The 14,336-nt window shown below is 41.5% G+C and overlaps 1 protein-coding gene across 4 annotated transcripts in view; it reads left to right on the forward strand.

Moving 5' to 3' along the window:
* The first annotated feature begins 1,496 nt into the window (after positions 1–1,496).
* The window catches only part of WSCD1 (WSC domain containing 1), a 388,346-nt gene continuing 375,506 nt past the window's right edge, over positions 1,497–14,336 (forward strand). For all 4 annotated transcript variants that reach the window (XM_073004640.1, XM_073004639.1, XM_073004641.1 and 1 more), the window contains exons 1-2: positions 1,497–1,667; positions 1,987–2,085. The gene's annotated coding sequence lies outside the window, so the exon portion shown is untranslated. The remainder of the gene's footprint in view (positions 1,668–1,986; positions 2,086–14,336) is intronic.

The following is a 14,336-nucleotide window of genomic DNA, read 5'->3' on the forward strand; positions in this document are numbered from 1 at the left end:
CTACATGAAATACTTTGATATGGGCATACAATGCGTAATAATTACATCAGGATAAATAAGGGTACCCATTATCTCAAGCATTTATCATTTGTGTGTGTGTGTGTATGTGTTAAAGATCCATTTTAACCATTTTAAAGGATATAATTCAGTAGCATTAGCAGATTTATACAGTTGTGCAACTATCACCACCTTCCATCTCCAGGATTTTTTACCTTCCCAAACTGAAACCTGGTCTGACAAAGGCTTTTGTCCTAAATAGTAATATAAAGAGTTGGAATAGGCCAGGAGTGGAGGCTCACACCTGTAATCCCAGCACTTTAGGAGGTTGAGGCGGGTGGATCACAAGGTCAGAAGTTCAAGACCAGCCTGGCCAACATAGTGAAACCCCATCTATACTAAAAATACAAAAATTGGCCTGGCATGGTGGCATGTGCCTGTAGTCCCAGCTACTCAGGAGGCTGAGCCAGGAGAATTGCTTGAACCCGGGAGGTGGAGGTTGTGGTGAGCCGAGATCTTGCAGTGAGCCGAGATTACGCCACTGGACTCCAGCTTGGGTGACAGAGCGAGACGCGGTCTCAAAAAAAAAAAAAGTTGGAATAGAAGAAGTCTGGGACATATGGTTTAGATACTAAAAAAAAAAACATTTCCAGGCCGGGCGCGGTGGCTCAAGCCTGTAATCCCAGCACTTTGGGAGGCCGAGACGGGCGGATCACGAGGTCAGGAGATCAAGACCATCCTGGCTAACCCGGTGAAACCCCGTCTCTACTAAAAAATACAAAAATCTAGCTGGGCGAGGTGGCGGGCGCCTGTAGTCCCAGCTACTCGGGAGGCTGAGGCAGGAGAATGGCGTAAACCCGGGAGGCGGAGCTTGCAGTGAGCTGAGATCCGGCCACTGCACTCCAGCCTGGGCGACAGAGCGAGACTCCGCCTCAAAAAAAAAAACAAAAAACAAAAACAAAACAAACAAAAACATTTCCAGGACATTTTAAAGGTATTTGGAATCAGGGCTGTTGCTCCTGGAGGAGTAGTTTCCCAGGGAGACTGGGACACAGAAAAGAAGGGAGTTGGACTCCCGTCTACTGGGTACTCAGCTCAAAGCTCACACCCCCGAGGAAGACTGTATGACATTTACATGTTACTCTCCTCAAACAGGGTTTCTGTGCCTCCTGGAAATGTAGGTAAGCTTGGTTCAACCCTCCCAAGTTAAAGCCTGTGAAAGCTCAGGGTCTTCCTCATGACCCTGGAGAATTCCTGATGGCCTAATTCTTCAGTCTGTTCTCGTCAGCATTGGAGGGTGCAGCCTCCTGCTATCTTGGGTAAAAACCCAGTCTGCAGTGGCTCCACTAAGGTTGCTCCCAACAGATGATTTATAGGTGTGGGTGACTTGCTCAAGATTTGAGGGGTCTCGCCAGGCTCCCCAGAATCTTCATCCATTTCACTGTTCTTCTCTTCTTCCTCTCTCTTTTCCTCTCTCTCTTCCTCTCTTTTTCAGGATCAACAGCCCTCTTTCCAGCATCTGAAGCTCATATGAGCTTACTGTGTGGACCCACTCAGAACCCCAGAGTTGGAATAAAGATTATATTAAACTGAAGATATTTGAGGTTCAACAGATGCAGAGAAAAGCCTCCTCAGAGCTTCCCTTGTCTGACTAAAAGCAGCAACTTCTGGTAAATGAAGCTACTATAGATCCCTTCTCTGGGGGAGTTTCATGGCCCTGAGGAAGATGGAAAGAACACCTCTATTTGTATGGAAAAACATCATCACACACCTAAAAAAATGTCCTGTTATCCTGAAAAAAAATGTATATCCTAAAGAAGCCCATTTGTGCTTCCCATAGGAGCCTTTTCTCCCTCCTCCCTTTCCCCCACTAAGTTAGGTATTTAAGCCCCAAGTTCTAATCACAATTTTGAGTTACTCATCACTGAACACTCAGGCTTGCATAAACTCTTCTCTTGCTAATGTGTCTTTTGTCAACTTAATTTACAGAACCCCAATCACAGAACCTAAAAGTATAGAGGAAAAGTTTACCTCCCCTCCATTATTGATCTTCTGCCTCCATCTGTAGAGTCTCAGCTTCTAACCCAGGTAAGATGATCTGGGAATCGTCCCCACAAAGGCATGTTTCCTAAGCCTACTGGTAATTATGAGAGAAGAAATATTTTCCTTCTAGCTGCACAGGTATGAAACGGATGGGTTGGGATAAACCCACATTACTCAAAGAAATATTTGCATTTTTAGGCCAACCACTATCCACAGAATCTCCGGGCTTAAGAAAAACTATTCCTTAGGGAGAGCACAAGGAGGAAATTGCAAAGCGTTTGTCAAAATATTTGGCCACCAAAAAATTCCTGCTTGCTTCACAGAGACAGATGTGTGAATGCCACAGCACTCTCTGCTCTGTGTTTTATGATCCTCCCCACAATAACAGACTCTGTTGGATTTGCGCTGGTGATTTGAGAATAAGAAACTTTAAAAACAACGAGACAACCAGTTCAGGAGAGCAGATAATGTATATGCAGCAGCCTCCCCCTCCTGCCCTCACTGCTGAGAAGTGACAGAAATAATTATTGTAACAAGTTCTCATTACCATGCTGGGAAGGAAGGAGAGAGGCAGTTGATGGACAGTAATTATGAGAAACTCCTTAGATGGAGCAAGGAAAACTGCAGTCAAAAATCATCTGTAGGAGAGGAAGAATGCAAAAGACAGGCAAGGGGGCAAAGGCATGGCAGGCCTGGAGATTGTCATTCCAGGATGAGATGGGACCCTGATGCTCCTGAAGGAGCAATAGATGGGAGATGCTGCTCCTTTATCAGGTAGAAAACAATGAAGTGTCTTGTTTTAAGAGGTAGCAAGGTCGGGCGCAGTGGCTCACGCCTGTAATCCTAGCACTTTGGGAAGCTGAGGTGGGCCGATCACAAGGTCAGGAGCTGAGATCGAGGCGCGCCACTACACTCTAGCCTGGGCGACAGAGCAAGGCTCTGTCTCAAAAAAAAAAGAAAAAAAGAAAAAAAAAAGAGGGAGCAGTAGGTGTGGTTTTCCGGGTCAGAGAGGCAGGCTAGGATCTGGGGTGGCTGACAACTCCCAGCAAAACCAGACAGCCCATGTGCCCAGAAGGTTAGTTAATGCCCCTCTCTCCTACATGTCTCACATCTCTGCCATAATCAAGAGAGAGGCTGAGGTAGGTGTCTGCCTGGGTAGCACATTCGACCCCTTCCTATATTCAGGCTGGTGTACATCAGTGTAACTTCTCCAGCCTGGTGCACAGAGACTTTTACAAACAAAGATGAGCTTACAAACAATGATGAGCATACACCCAGAAGCCAACAACACTTGAGGGAAGCCAGCAACATGAAAGGGACATCAAAGTCAACACATGAACTTACGTCTGAGGACAAAATTAAAAACGCAAGTGGAGCAGGGCCTTGGGTACGTTTAATTATTATCCCTGGAAAGAGATGAGAAGGCGATACTATGCAGCCGTAAAAAAGAATGAGTTCATGTTCTTTGCAGGGACATGGATAAAGCTGGAAGCCATAATTCTCAGCAAACTAACAGAGGAACAGAAAACCAAATACCGCATGTTCTCACTCATAAGTGGGAGTTGAACAACGAGAACACATGGACACAGGGAGGGAAATATCACACACCAGGGCCTGTTGGTGGGTGGGGGGGCAAGGGGAGGGAGAGCATCAGGTCAAATTCCTAGTGCAGGCAGGGCTTAAAGCCTAGATGATGGATTGAGAGGTGCGGCAAACCACCATGGCACATGTATACCTATGTAACAAACCTACACGTTCTGCACATGTATCCCAGAACTTAAAGTAAAAGAAAAAAAAAAAAAAAGAACGAGATGAGAAGAGATTGCCCTAAGAATCAGTCTGCAATCCCCATGTTCATATCAGCATTATCCTCAATAGCAAAAAGGCAGAAGCAGCCCAAGTGTCCATTGATGGATGAGTGGATAAATAAAATGCCACATTCATCCAGGAGAATGTTACAGAAGAATGTTCAGCCTTAAAAGGGAAGAAAATCCTATCACATGGAGGAACTTGAAGAAGACATTATGCTATGTGAAATACATCAGTCACAAAAGGACACATACTCTATACTTCTATTTATGTAAGTGACCTAGAGTGGTCAAATTGATAGAAAGTTGAAAGGTGATTTCTAGAGCCTAGGCAGAGGGGAAAACGGGGAGTTGGTGTTTAATGAAACAGATTCAGTTTGAAAGGATGAAAAAGTTATGGAGATGGATGGTGATGAGGGTTGCAACCATGTGAACAAACTTAATGCCACTGAACTGTACTCTTAAAATAATTAAGGTGGTAATTTTGTGTTATGTGTGCTTTTTTAAAATTATGTGTGCATAATTAAAATAAAGAATCAACTTGATATCTTGGAAATAAAAAAAAAATCACGATTGAAGCTGAAAAAATAGAAAGTTGAGCAGATTGGCCTCAGCTGAAGTGTAAATTAGTAACCTAGAAGACTGAACTGAAAACTTTAGAATACAACACTGAACCAACCAAGAGAAGCATAGGGAAAAAAGACTGATGCACGCAGCATAAATTAAGAATTTCTAACATTCCTATAATAAAAACGTCAGAAGAATTCTGAAGGATTATTAGTATTACTTAGGATAGTAGGATGCAAAAAGTGGTGGCTTAACAAGATACAGATGACTTATCTACCAAAGAAAAGTACAGAGGAGAGGAGAGCTGGCGTGTGACTCCACAAGCATCATTGAAGACCCTGATTCCTGTGTTCCTGCTTTGCCAGCGCAGCACATGGGCTCTTCAAGCTCACCTAATGGCTAAAAACAGCTGCCGGAGCTCCAGCCACTCTATTTGTGTTGCAGGCAGGGAAAAAGAGAAAAGCCAGACCTGCCCAGTTAACTCAGACCTCTTTAAGCAGGCTTCCCAGAATTCTACAAAACGCCTTTGCTTAGATCTCATTGTCTAGAATTAAAACACATGGCCACAGTTAGCTTCAAAGTAGATATTCTTCATGATGATATGTCTTGTTAAAATCAGTATTCTGTTTCTAAGAAGGAAGGAGAGAATGGCTACTGGGGAAGCCAGTAGTAGTAACTAGCCACCCCACCCCACCCCAAATAGAGAGAACGAAGAGTGGACAAATTCAAAATAAGGATAGAAGGAAAAAAAAATCCCAGAATAGAAGAAAAATATGAGTCCTCAGACTGAAAAGGTCCACTGAGTACTAAAATGGGATGAATGTAAGAAGACCATTGGACACATTGTAGTGAAATTTCACAACACCAAGGATCAAGAAAAATCATAAAGGCTTCCAAAGAGTAAGAAACAACCAACAATTCTCTATTAAAAAAAGAGAATGGGCTGGGTGCAGCGGCTCATGCCTGTAATCCCAGTACTTTGGGAGGCCGAGGTGGGTGGATCACTTGAGGAGTCAGAAGTTCAAGACCAGCCTGGCCAACATGGTGAAACCCTGTCTCTACCAAAAATACAAAAATTAGCCGGACAAGGTGGCACATGCCTGTAATCCCAGCTACTCAGGAAGCTGAGGCAGGAGAATTGCTTGAGTCTGGGAGATGGAGGTTGCAGTGAGCCGAGATCACACCACTGTACTCCAGTCTGGCCGACAGAGTGAGACTCTGTCTCAAAAACAAACAAAACAAAACAAAAAACCAAAAACAAACAAACAAAAAAACTAAGGAGGTGGTGGTGATGAATATGACACAAGAAGGCTGAGGGAAATAAATGGGTGTTGATTTTGCTCTTGTTTGGGCAAAGATTATAGATACTGACTTGAGTTTGGATACTGTTAGCAAAACATAACGTTGGCTTGGGCAAACACAGTGAGACCCTCATCTCTACAAAAAATTTAAAAAGTAATTGGCATCGTGGCATACTCCTGTAGTCTCAGCTGTTCTGGAGTCTGAGGCAGGAGGATTGCTTGAGCCCAGGAGTTTGAGGCTGCAGTGAGCTATAACAAGAAGAAAAAATTAAAAAAAAAAAAAAAAAAAAAAAAGAAAAGAAAAGAAATAAAAGAAAAATACAAGTTTAAGTAGAAGTGTTACAAAGCTAAGACTAAACATTGGGAGAATAAATACAGTATGTAAATTTCAAACTTAGAAGAAAAATGAAAGCAGGTTTGAGCAAATCAAACAAAGCCAGAAAGGGAAAAACAAGAACAGCGAGAAAGCATGAAAGACACAAAATCTCTTGGCAGGTGTAAGTCCAAGTAACAATAATAACGTGTTAAATTTACTTATTAAAAGACAGAGACTCTAAGTTGGATAAAAAACCCAATATTCAGATATATGTGATTTGCACAAGAAACTCTTAAAACAAAATGACATAGGAATGTTGAAAATAAAGGGGTGACACTGAGCACGGTGGCTCACACCTGTAATCTCAGCACTTTGGGAGGCTGAGGCAGGCGGATCACGAGGTCAGGAGTTCGAGACCAGCCTGGCCAACATGGTGAAACCCCGTTTCTACTAAAAATACAAACAATTAGCCGTGTATGGTGGTGCACGCCTATAATCCCAGCCACTCAGGAGGCTGAGACAGGAGAATCTCTTGAACCCAGGAGGCTGAGGTTGCAGTGAGCGGAGATCACACTATTGCACTCCAGCCTGGGCAATGAAGAAAAAAGTTTTCTTTTTTGGGTCTTAAAAAAAAGAAGAAAACAAATGGGTGAAAACTAGAAACAAATATTAACAAATAAATCTAGAATAGCAATATTAACACCAAGCAGAATGGAATGTAGGGTGAAAAGCATTATAAAGGGCAAACTGAAACACTGTGTGTAGGTAAAAAGGAATAATCCATCAATTAATGATCATAGTTATGAACCATGTGTGCCAACAGCATAGAGATGGAGATATTAAAGCAAAACCAGATAGAAATACACGGAGAAATGCACGAAGCTGCAACCACACATAAAGTTAAAACAGAAATGAAAGGAAAAATAGACAAAGCCTTATTCTTCACTCATAAATTGGCACATTAAATAGATGAAAATAATTAAGAAAAAAGGTAATTTGAATTAAAATGCTTAATTTTGTAGTTTTGTGCCTAAGAGAGAATATAGTTTTCAACTACATTACTTGTAATTATGTTTTAGATTAAAAATCAGCCCAAGTTGGGCCACAAAGGAAACGACAGTAGGTTCTAAAAGGCAGAAAGAAACAAGCCACTTTCATATGGCGAATTCAAACAGGCCATTTTCATATGCAAAATGCAATAGAATTAGATATTCGCAACAAAAAGATAACTGAAGAACCTTATTACTTGAAAGGTTTAGAAAACCACATGTGCGTTTCTAACGATTCTTGGGTTAAAGAAGAAATCAAAATGTATGAAAATTAAAATCTCTTTATATATTGATTAAAAAAAAACATTAAGGAGCAAACTCTGTGTTATAGATAAAATGGTATTCTGAGGAAAATCTGTAACCATAAATGCTTTTATAAAAATAAAAGAGAGCTTAGAATCAAGTGTCTTTCAGCCAAGAAGTAAAACAAAAGCACAAAGGAAAACTCCATTCCTTATTTAAAAAGTCTCTTCGAACTAGATGGAGTAGAAAACGTGCTGCATTTGGTAATGGGTATTTACATGAGACCTAGGAAACATCACATTGAATGTTTCTGAGGTTCTTAGCACATACAGAACAGGATGCAGATACTGCCTATTGCCTCTCCTACTCAATGCTGGGGTTGAGCTCCTGGTCCAGGGGTCCTCAAAGCACTTTGTCTGTTGGGATCATGTGGGAGTCCTAAAATAACACCATTATGCCTGCATCCCATCCCAGTGCACCTGAGTCAGAATTCCTGGGGGTGGGGCTCAGGCACTGGTGTTTTACAAAGCTCTCTAGGTGATAGGTTTAAAAACAATCCTCTAGCCTATGAAATGAGATAAAGAAAATAAGTGAAAGTCACAGATACCAGAAAGAAAGAGAGAAAACAGTATGATTATTTACCTAGAATATGGAAGAGAATCAACTGGAAAATTGGCAAAATCAATGAGAGTTCAGAAGATGATAGAATACAAACTCAATATAAAAAATCAATAGATTTCCTATAGGTTATCAATAATAAATCAGAAAAGGTGATAAAAATTCCAAATTATAATGGAAATAGCGACAACAAAATATAAAATAGAAAAAACTAAAAGAAACGCGAAAGACCTTTATCAAGGGAATTCTGTTTAACAAAAGATGACAAAAACAACCTGAATAAATGGAGAGATTATACTATCTACATAGATAGGAATACTCAACTGTAAATAAGCCAATTTACTCTAAATTATCTATAATCCCAATAAAAGTGTCACCAAAATTCCTCATGAAACTTCATAAACAAATTCCAGAATTTATACGAAGGAATAGATGTGTAAGAACAACCAAGATAAATTTGAAACAGGACATTAATGATGTCTAGTATCTTCTCCTTTAGACCAGCCACTCCCAACCTTTTTGGCACCAGGGACCGGTTTCGTGGAAGACAATTTTTCCACGGACAGGGTTGGGGAGATGTTTTCGGGATGAAACTGTTCCACTTCCGATCATCAGGCATTAGTGAGATTCTCGTAAGGAGCTCACAACTTAGATCCTTCCCATACGCAGTTCACAGTAGGGTTTGGGCGCCTGTGAGACAGTAATGCCCAGCTGATCTGACAGATGGCGAAGCTCAGGCAGCAATGTGCGCTAGTCTGCTGCTTACCTCCAGCTGTGTGGACCGGTTTCTAACAGGCCACAGACAGGTACTGGTTTGTGGCCTGAGGGTCAGGGACCCCTGCTTTAAACATCAAAATATATGGCATTAACAATCAAACAGTGTGGTATTGGTGCAGGAAAAAAAATAGATAAAAGAACCAGAATATAAGGAAACCAGCAAAAGATCATAAATGAGAATTCAATATATGATGAAGGTGGCATTTGAAATTAGCAGGGGTAGGATGGATATGTCAATTTAGACTATCAGTAGTTGAACATGACAGAAAACTCAGACCAATGGCTCAAATAAGAGGAAACCTTATTATCAATCCTTCGCATAGAGGAGAACTGGAGGTCACCAGTCCTTCACATGTATGGCAGCTCCACGACCACTAGGAACCCGAGTTCCATCTATTGTCTGCCCCATCATCCTTAGTGCGGTGATTTCATTTTCAAGGTTGCTTGTGACTAAAGATGCTTCTGGAGCTCTGGCCATGGCATCTACATTCCATGTGGGAAGAAGAAATAAAGCAGAGAAAATCAAAAGGGCATGATTCTTTGCCTTCTTAGCCTTTCTCGGAGTTCTACTTAATGACTTGTGCTTATGTGATATTGGCCTACCCCTATTTGCATTGGAAGCAAAAAATTTTTTTTTTTTTTTTTTTTTTTAGCTGGGTGCATTGCTACCCCCAAATACTAAAGGTATTCTACCAGGGAAGAAAAAGGGCAAATGGATTTTGGGCAGGCAACTAGCAGACTGTCCAGTCTGTGTGATGTGCAGCAGGTTCTTCCTCAGGTTGCCTGCTGCTTCTCATGAACGAGTGACCTATATCAATTTCAAGTCAATTGCTCTTCCCTACGAACACCCAGTGAACCACGGTAGTGAAGAAAAAACACAGATATACACAAAATATGGCACCACAAAAGGGGAGAAAGGGAATCACATAGAAGTTACTATTATACAGTAATTATGACGTCTCTGGGCAGAAATGGTAAAGATTCCTTATTTTGAGAGTGAGGGAAATGTTTTGGTTACCCAATCTGGCAGTGCCTGGCTCTATACTCTAGGAGAGGGTTGCCAGGTTAGGCAAATAAAAATAAGGTCACCTAGTTAAATGTGAATTTCAGATAAGTAACAAACAATTGCTTTAGTATAGGATGTTCCAAATATTGTATAATATACTAAAACCAATTTGTGTATACACACACACACACACACACATATATATATATACACATACATACATACACACAATTTTGGAAGTATAGTCACCAAACTGAGATTGGTGATATCTTCGGGGAAATAACTTGAAATAAAAAGTGATGGTCAAGGGAAGTTTGCTTTACTTTATCTGTGATGCTCAAAATTTGTATTTGTACACTGACAATTATTCTTGTTTACGTGTCTTAGGAAGACATAAAAAAAATGTAAGAGGTTAACCAAGGTCTTGCTGCTGAGGCTACAGACCAATGAATGACATTATGGCTCACATGGCCTCTGGAGTCAGGGTCAGTAGACCCGGACTTCCGGCCACCACTGAGCAGCCGCACCTGCTCTCTGAGACTCTCCTTTCACATTGACAAAAAAAGAGGTGGGTGATGATACCTACTGAAGAGTTGTTGAGAATCTCCATAATGTAAACATAAGACAATTTATGGACAAATGCTTTGTAAATTCTATTGGAGCATACAAATTATGATATATAATTTATGATGTCTATTCCTATTATGTTGTATAATTTATTGTACAGTCATATTGGAATGTGCCACTACATAATTATAAAGTAATGTGTAACGTTTTGGAATATTGAGCATCAAACGTAGGCATGAAAGCAGAAGTGCCCCACCTAGGGTAGAAGATAAAGAAACATTAACCAACTTAATGCATGTGAGAGTGCCAAGTAAGTGCTTGGTATTTAAAAGTCTACTCTCTAAGTGACAAACTTGAATTTCTTTTTTTGTTTTTGCTTTTGTTTTTCTAAAAAAAAGAAAAAAGAGATACAGGTGCAGAACTTGCATTTAGGTAGGTATATGTGTGCCATGGTGGTTTGCTGCACCCATTGGTCCATCCTTTAAGTTCCCTTCCCTCATCCCCCCCACCCCCCAACAGGCTGTGGTGTGTGTTGTTCTCCTCTCTGTGTCCGTGTGTTCTCAATGTTCAACTCCCACTTATGAGTGAGAACATGAGGTATTTGGTTTCCTGTTCCTGTGTTAGTTTGCTGAGGATGAAGCTTTCCAGCTTCATCCATGTCCCTGCAAAGGACATGAGCTCATTCTTTTTTATGGCTGCATAGTATTCCATGTGTATACGTACCACATTTTCTTTATCCAGCATATCGTTGATGGGCTTTCCGGTTGGCTTCATGTCTTTGCTATTGTAAATAGTGCTGCAATAAACATATGTGTGTATGTGTCTTTATAGTAGAATGATTTATATTCCTTTGGATATATATCCAATAATGGGATGGCTGGGTCAAATGGTATTTCTGGTTCTAGATCCTTGAGGAATCTCCATACTGTCTTCCACAGTGGTTGAACTAATTTATATTCCCACCAACAGTGTAAAAGCGTTCCTATTTCTCCATAGCCTTGCCAGTATCTATTGTTTCCTGACTTTAATAATCGCCATTCTGACTGGTGTGAGATGGTATCTCATTGTGGTTTTGATTTGTATTTCTCTGATGATCAGTGATGTTGAGCTTTTTTCCATGTGTTTGTTGGCTGCGTAAATGTCTTCTTTTGAGAAGTGTCTGTTCATATCTTTTGCCCTCAGAGTGACAAAGTTGAGTTTCAAACACAGGTCCCCAAACTCTAAGTCCTGGACTCTTTCCATGTGACCTCTTAAAAGTTTTACATAGTCCCATTCCCTTTTCATTCTAATTATTATTCATGCATGCTTACTGACTTATTTCTTTAGGTTCTATTTTTCCTTATCACTGATGCCATTATTTAAACACTGGAATTTCCCAGATTGCCAGTAAATGGTCATTTATTTAGTGTGACACAAAGCTATTGATTAGTGAAATTGGACCTAGGACCAACCCAGGTCTCCGTAGTAAGAAGGGTAGAGTAGTTATTTTATGGAGTTGTCACAGCATATGGGAACAATGTAAACTTTTACTTTAAAAGTTTAATATATTCTTTGCATTAATATTACTATGAAGTTGATATTTAAGAAATTATCTGGAAATAATATGGATTCTATGAGCTTTTAGGGTCTATCATGAAAGAAAGGTAGGGATCAAAGTCTGTGGTTGGTGGGTAGGCTGGAAACTGGTGCACATGGTGAGTATAAGAGCAGAGCTTAAAATAGACTTACTCACCAAATGTCAGTATGCATGAGCTAAGGCCTGTGCACAGAGAATTAAACCACGTGTCTGGTAACAAGGAACTTCTGTGTTGAAAATTTATTAATCAGTATTTATTCAACTTTAAAAATTGCTATTGTCTCACTCTTAGTATTCACATCAGAGCAATACAGTACATTAAACGCATCTTCAATTATTCAAAGCTGCGTCTGCAGAATTACTACACCTAAATATTGTGTTTTAATGAACCGTACTTAATTTTTGCACAATCAGGTGACTGTCTGTGTTACATCTTCCTCCCAGGGGTCTGAGACAGTCTGTCTGGTGCTGCAGGAGACACATGGTTTCAAACGTCATCCTGAAACCCCCCTCTACTCCCATCCTTCTGCTTTCCTGCTAAGGCAGGCTCAGTAGCATTCTTTTTATTTACTGCATAAGGTTCTAGAAGGTGAGCTGCAGAGGGGAGGAAGATGCTGCCGTTAGTTACCAAATTGGCAGATCTTTACCTAGAAGAGATGAAATAAAAGTCTGGAAATGGTGACGTCTAGTCTGTGCTCTCAAGCTGCAGAAAGGGGAAGAAACAACAGAATCACACCCTCTGCAGGAATTTAAGTCCCTAAACATGGACATCCAAGTCCAGGAATGGGAAGAAAGTTAGGAAGAAAAAAATGGCACAGTTCAAAGTCAGTATACTTTCTTTCTTTCTTTTACTTTTCTTTCTTTCTTCTCTTTTCTTTTTTTTTTTTTTTTTGAGACGGAGTCTTGCTCTTGTCGCCCAGACTGGAGTGTAGTGGCACGATCTCCACTCACTGCAACCTCTGCCTCCCAGGTTTAAGTGATTCTCCTGCCTCAGCCTCCCAAGTAGCTGGAATTACAGGCACGTGCCACCATGCCTGGCTAATTTTTGTATTTTTAGTAGAGACAGGATTTTTCCATGTTGGCCAGGCTGGTCTCGAACTCCTGACCTTGTGATGTGCCCGCATCCCTCCTGTAACTGGGATAACAGGCGTGAGCCACTGCGCCCGGTCCAAAGTCAGCACACTTTCTTTTCATTGCTTACTGCTGTGTCCCAAGTGCCAGGCAGATTCGTGTCATTCTTGGCAGATTCATTCTGGATAGAAAGCAGCCCTCCCTCTACTCAGCCCACATTTTATATGACCCAGATACCCCCTCATGACTCAACGTGAACTGACTCATCTTTAGAGGCCAGACTGCAAAATGCACTGATGACCCCCGAAGGCTCCTTCTTTTTTCCTCTCAGGGTTTCACACAGGTTCGGAGGTTCTCCTGGGTAGGCCAGAGGAGAGGCCACGACTTCAGCTCAGAGTTAGGGTTTGGGTCCCTTTTGCCTACCTCTGTTGGGGCCAAAGCATACAACTGTTATTAGCCAGGGTTACATTGAAGATACCTCATTTTTTTCTCCCATAACACTTATCATCCACCAATATACTATTTATCCAATTTATTTTTATGTATGTATGTATGTATTTATTTTTTTACATGAAGTCCCTCTCTGTCGCCCAGGCTGGAGTGAAATGGTGCAATCTTGGCTCACTGCAACCTCTGCCTCCCAGGTCCAAGCAATTCTCCTGCCTCAGCCTCCCAGGTAGCTGGGATTACAGGTGTGCGCCACCACACCTGGCTAATTTTGTAGCTTTAGTAGAGATGGGGTTTCACCATGTTGGCTAGGCTGGGTCTCGAACTTCTGACCTCAAATAATCTGCCCACCTTGGCCTCTCAAAGTGTTGGGACTACAGGTGTGAGCTATCGTGCCTGGCTTATCCAATTAATTTTATTTATTGTCCGTCTGTCCCCTACTAGAATGCAAACTCCACAGGGCCAGCTTCTTGATTGCTTTGTTCACTAATGAATTGCTCAGTACCTCCCACATAATACACATCTGTTGAATAAATTGTATGAGTTAATGAGTGGCTGACCATGTGTATCACTGCGAGTCCTCACGACTCGGACAGTCATCCTTCCTGACGCCCCTGCGTTAGCTGGAATGGGTTAGGTCATGCTGCAGAAAAGGTAGGTCTGAAACCTCAGGGGTTTCATACAGCTGAGGTTTACTCTTCATTCACGCCGTGTGTCCAAACTCAGCTAGCAGTGGGGGTCAAACTGACCATCACTCGAGGACCTAAAGTGATGACGTTGTGCATCTGGAATGTTGCTGGTCACTGCAGGACCAGGACAGACAGCTAGGTGGCCACACGCCAGCTTTTCTATGCTTTAGCCCAGAAGGGACCCAAGTCATTTTGGCCCAGAGCCTATGACTTCAAACTAGTCTTATAGTTCCTGCCTAACTTCCAGGAGTGGCTGGGAGG

Source organism: Chlorocebus sabaeus, chromosome 16 (genome assembly GCF_047675955.1).
Source record: "Chlorocebus sabaeus isolate Y175 chromosome 16, mChlSab1.0.hap1, whole genome shotgun sequence".
Taxonomy (NCBI): Eukaryota; Metazoa; Chordata; class Mammalia; order Primates; family Cercopithecidae; genus Chlorocebus; species Chlorocebus sabaeus.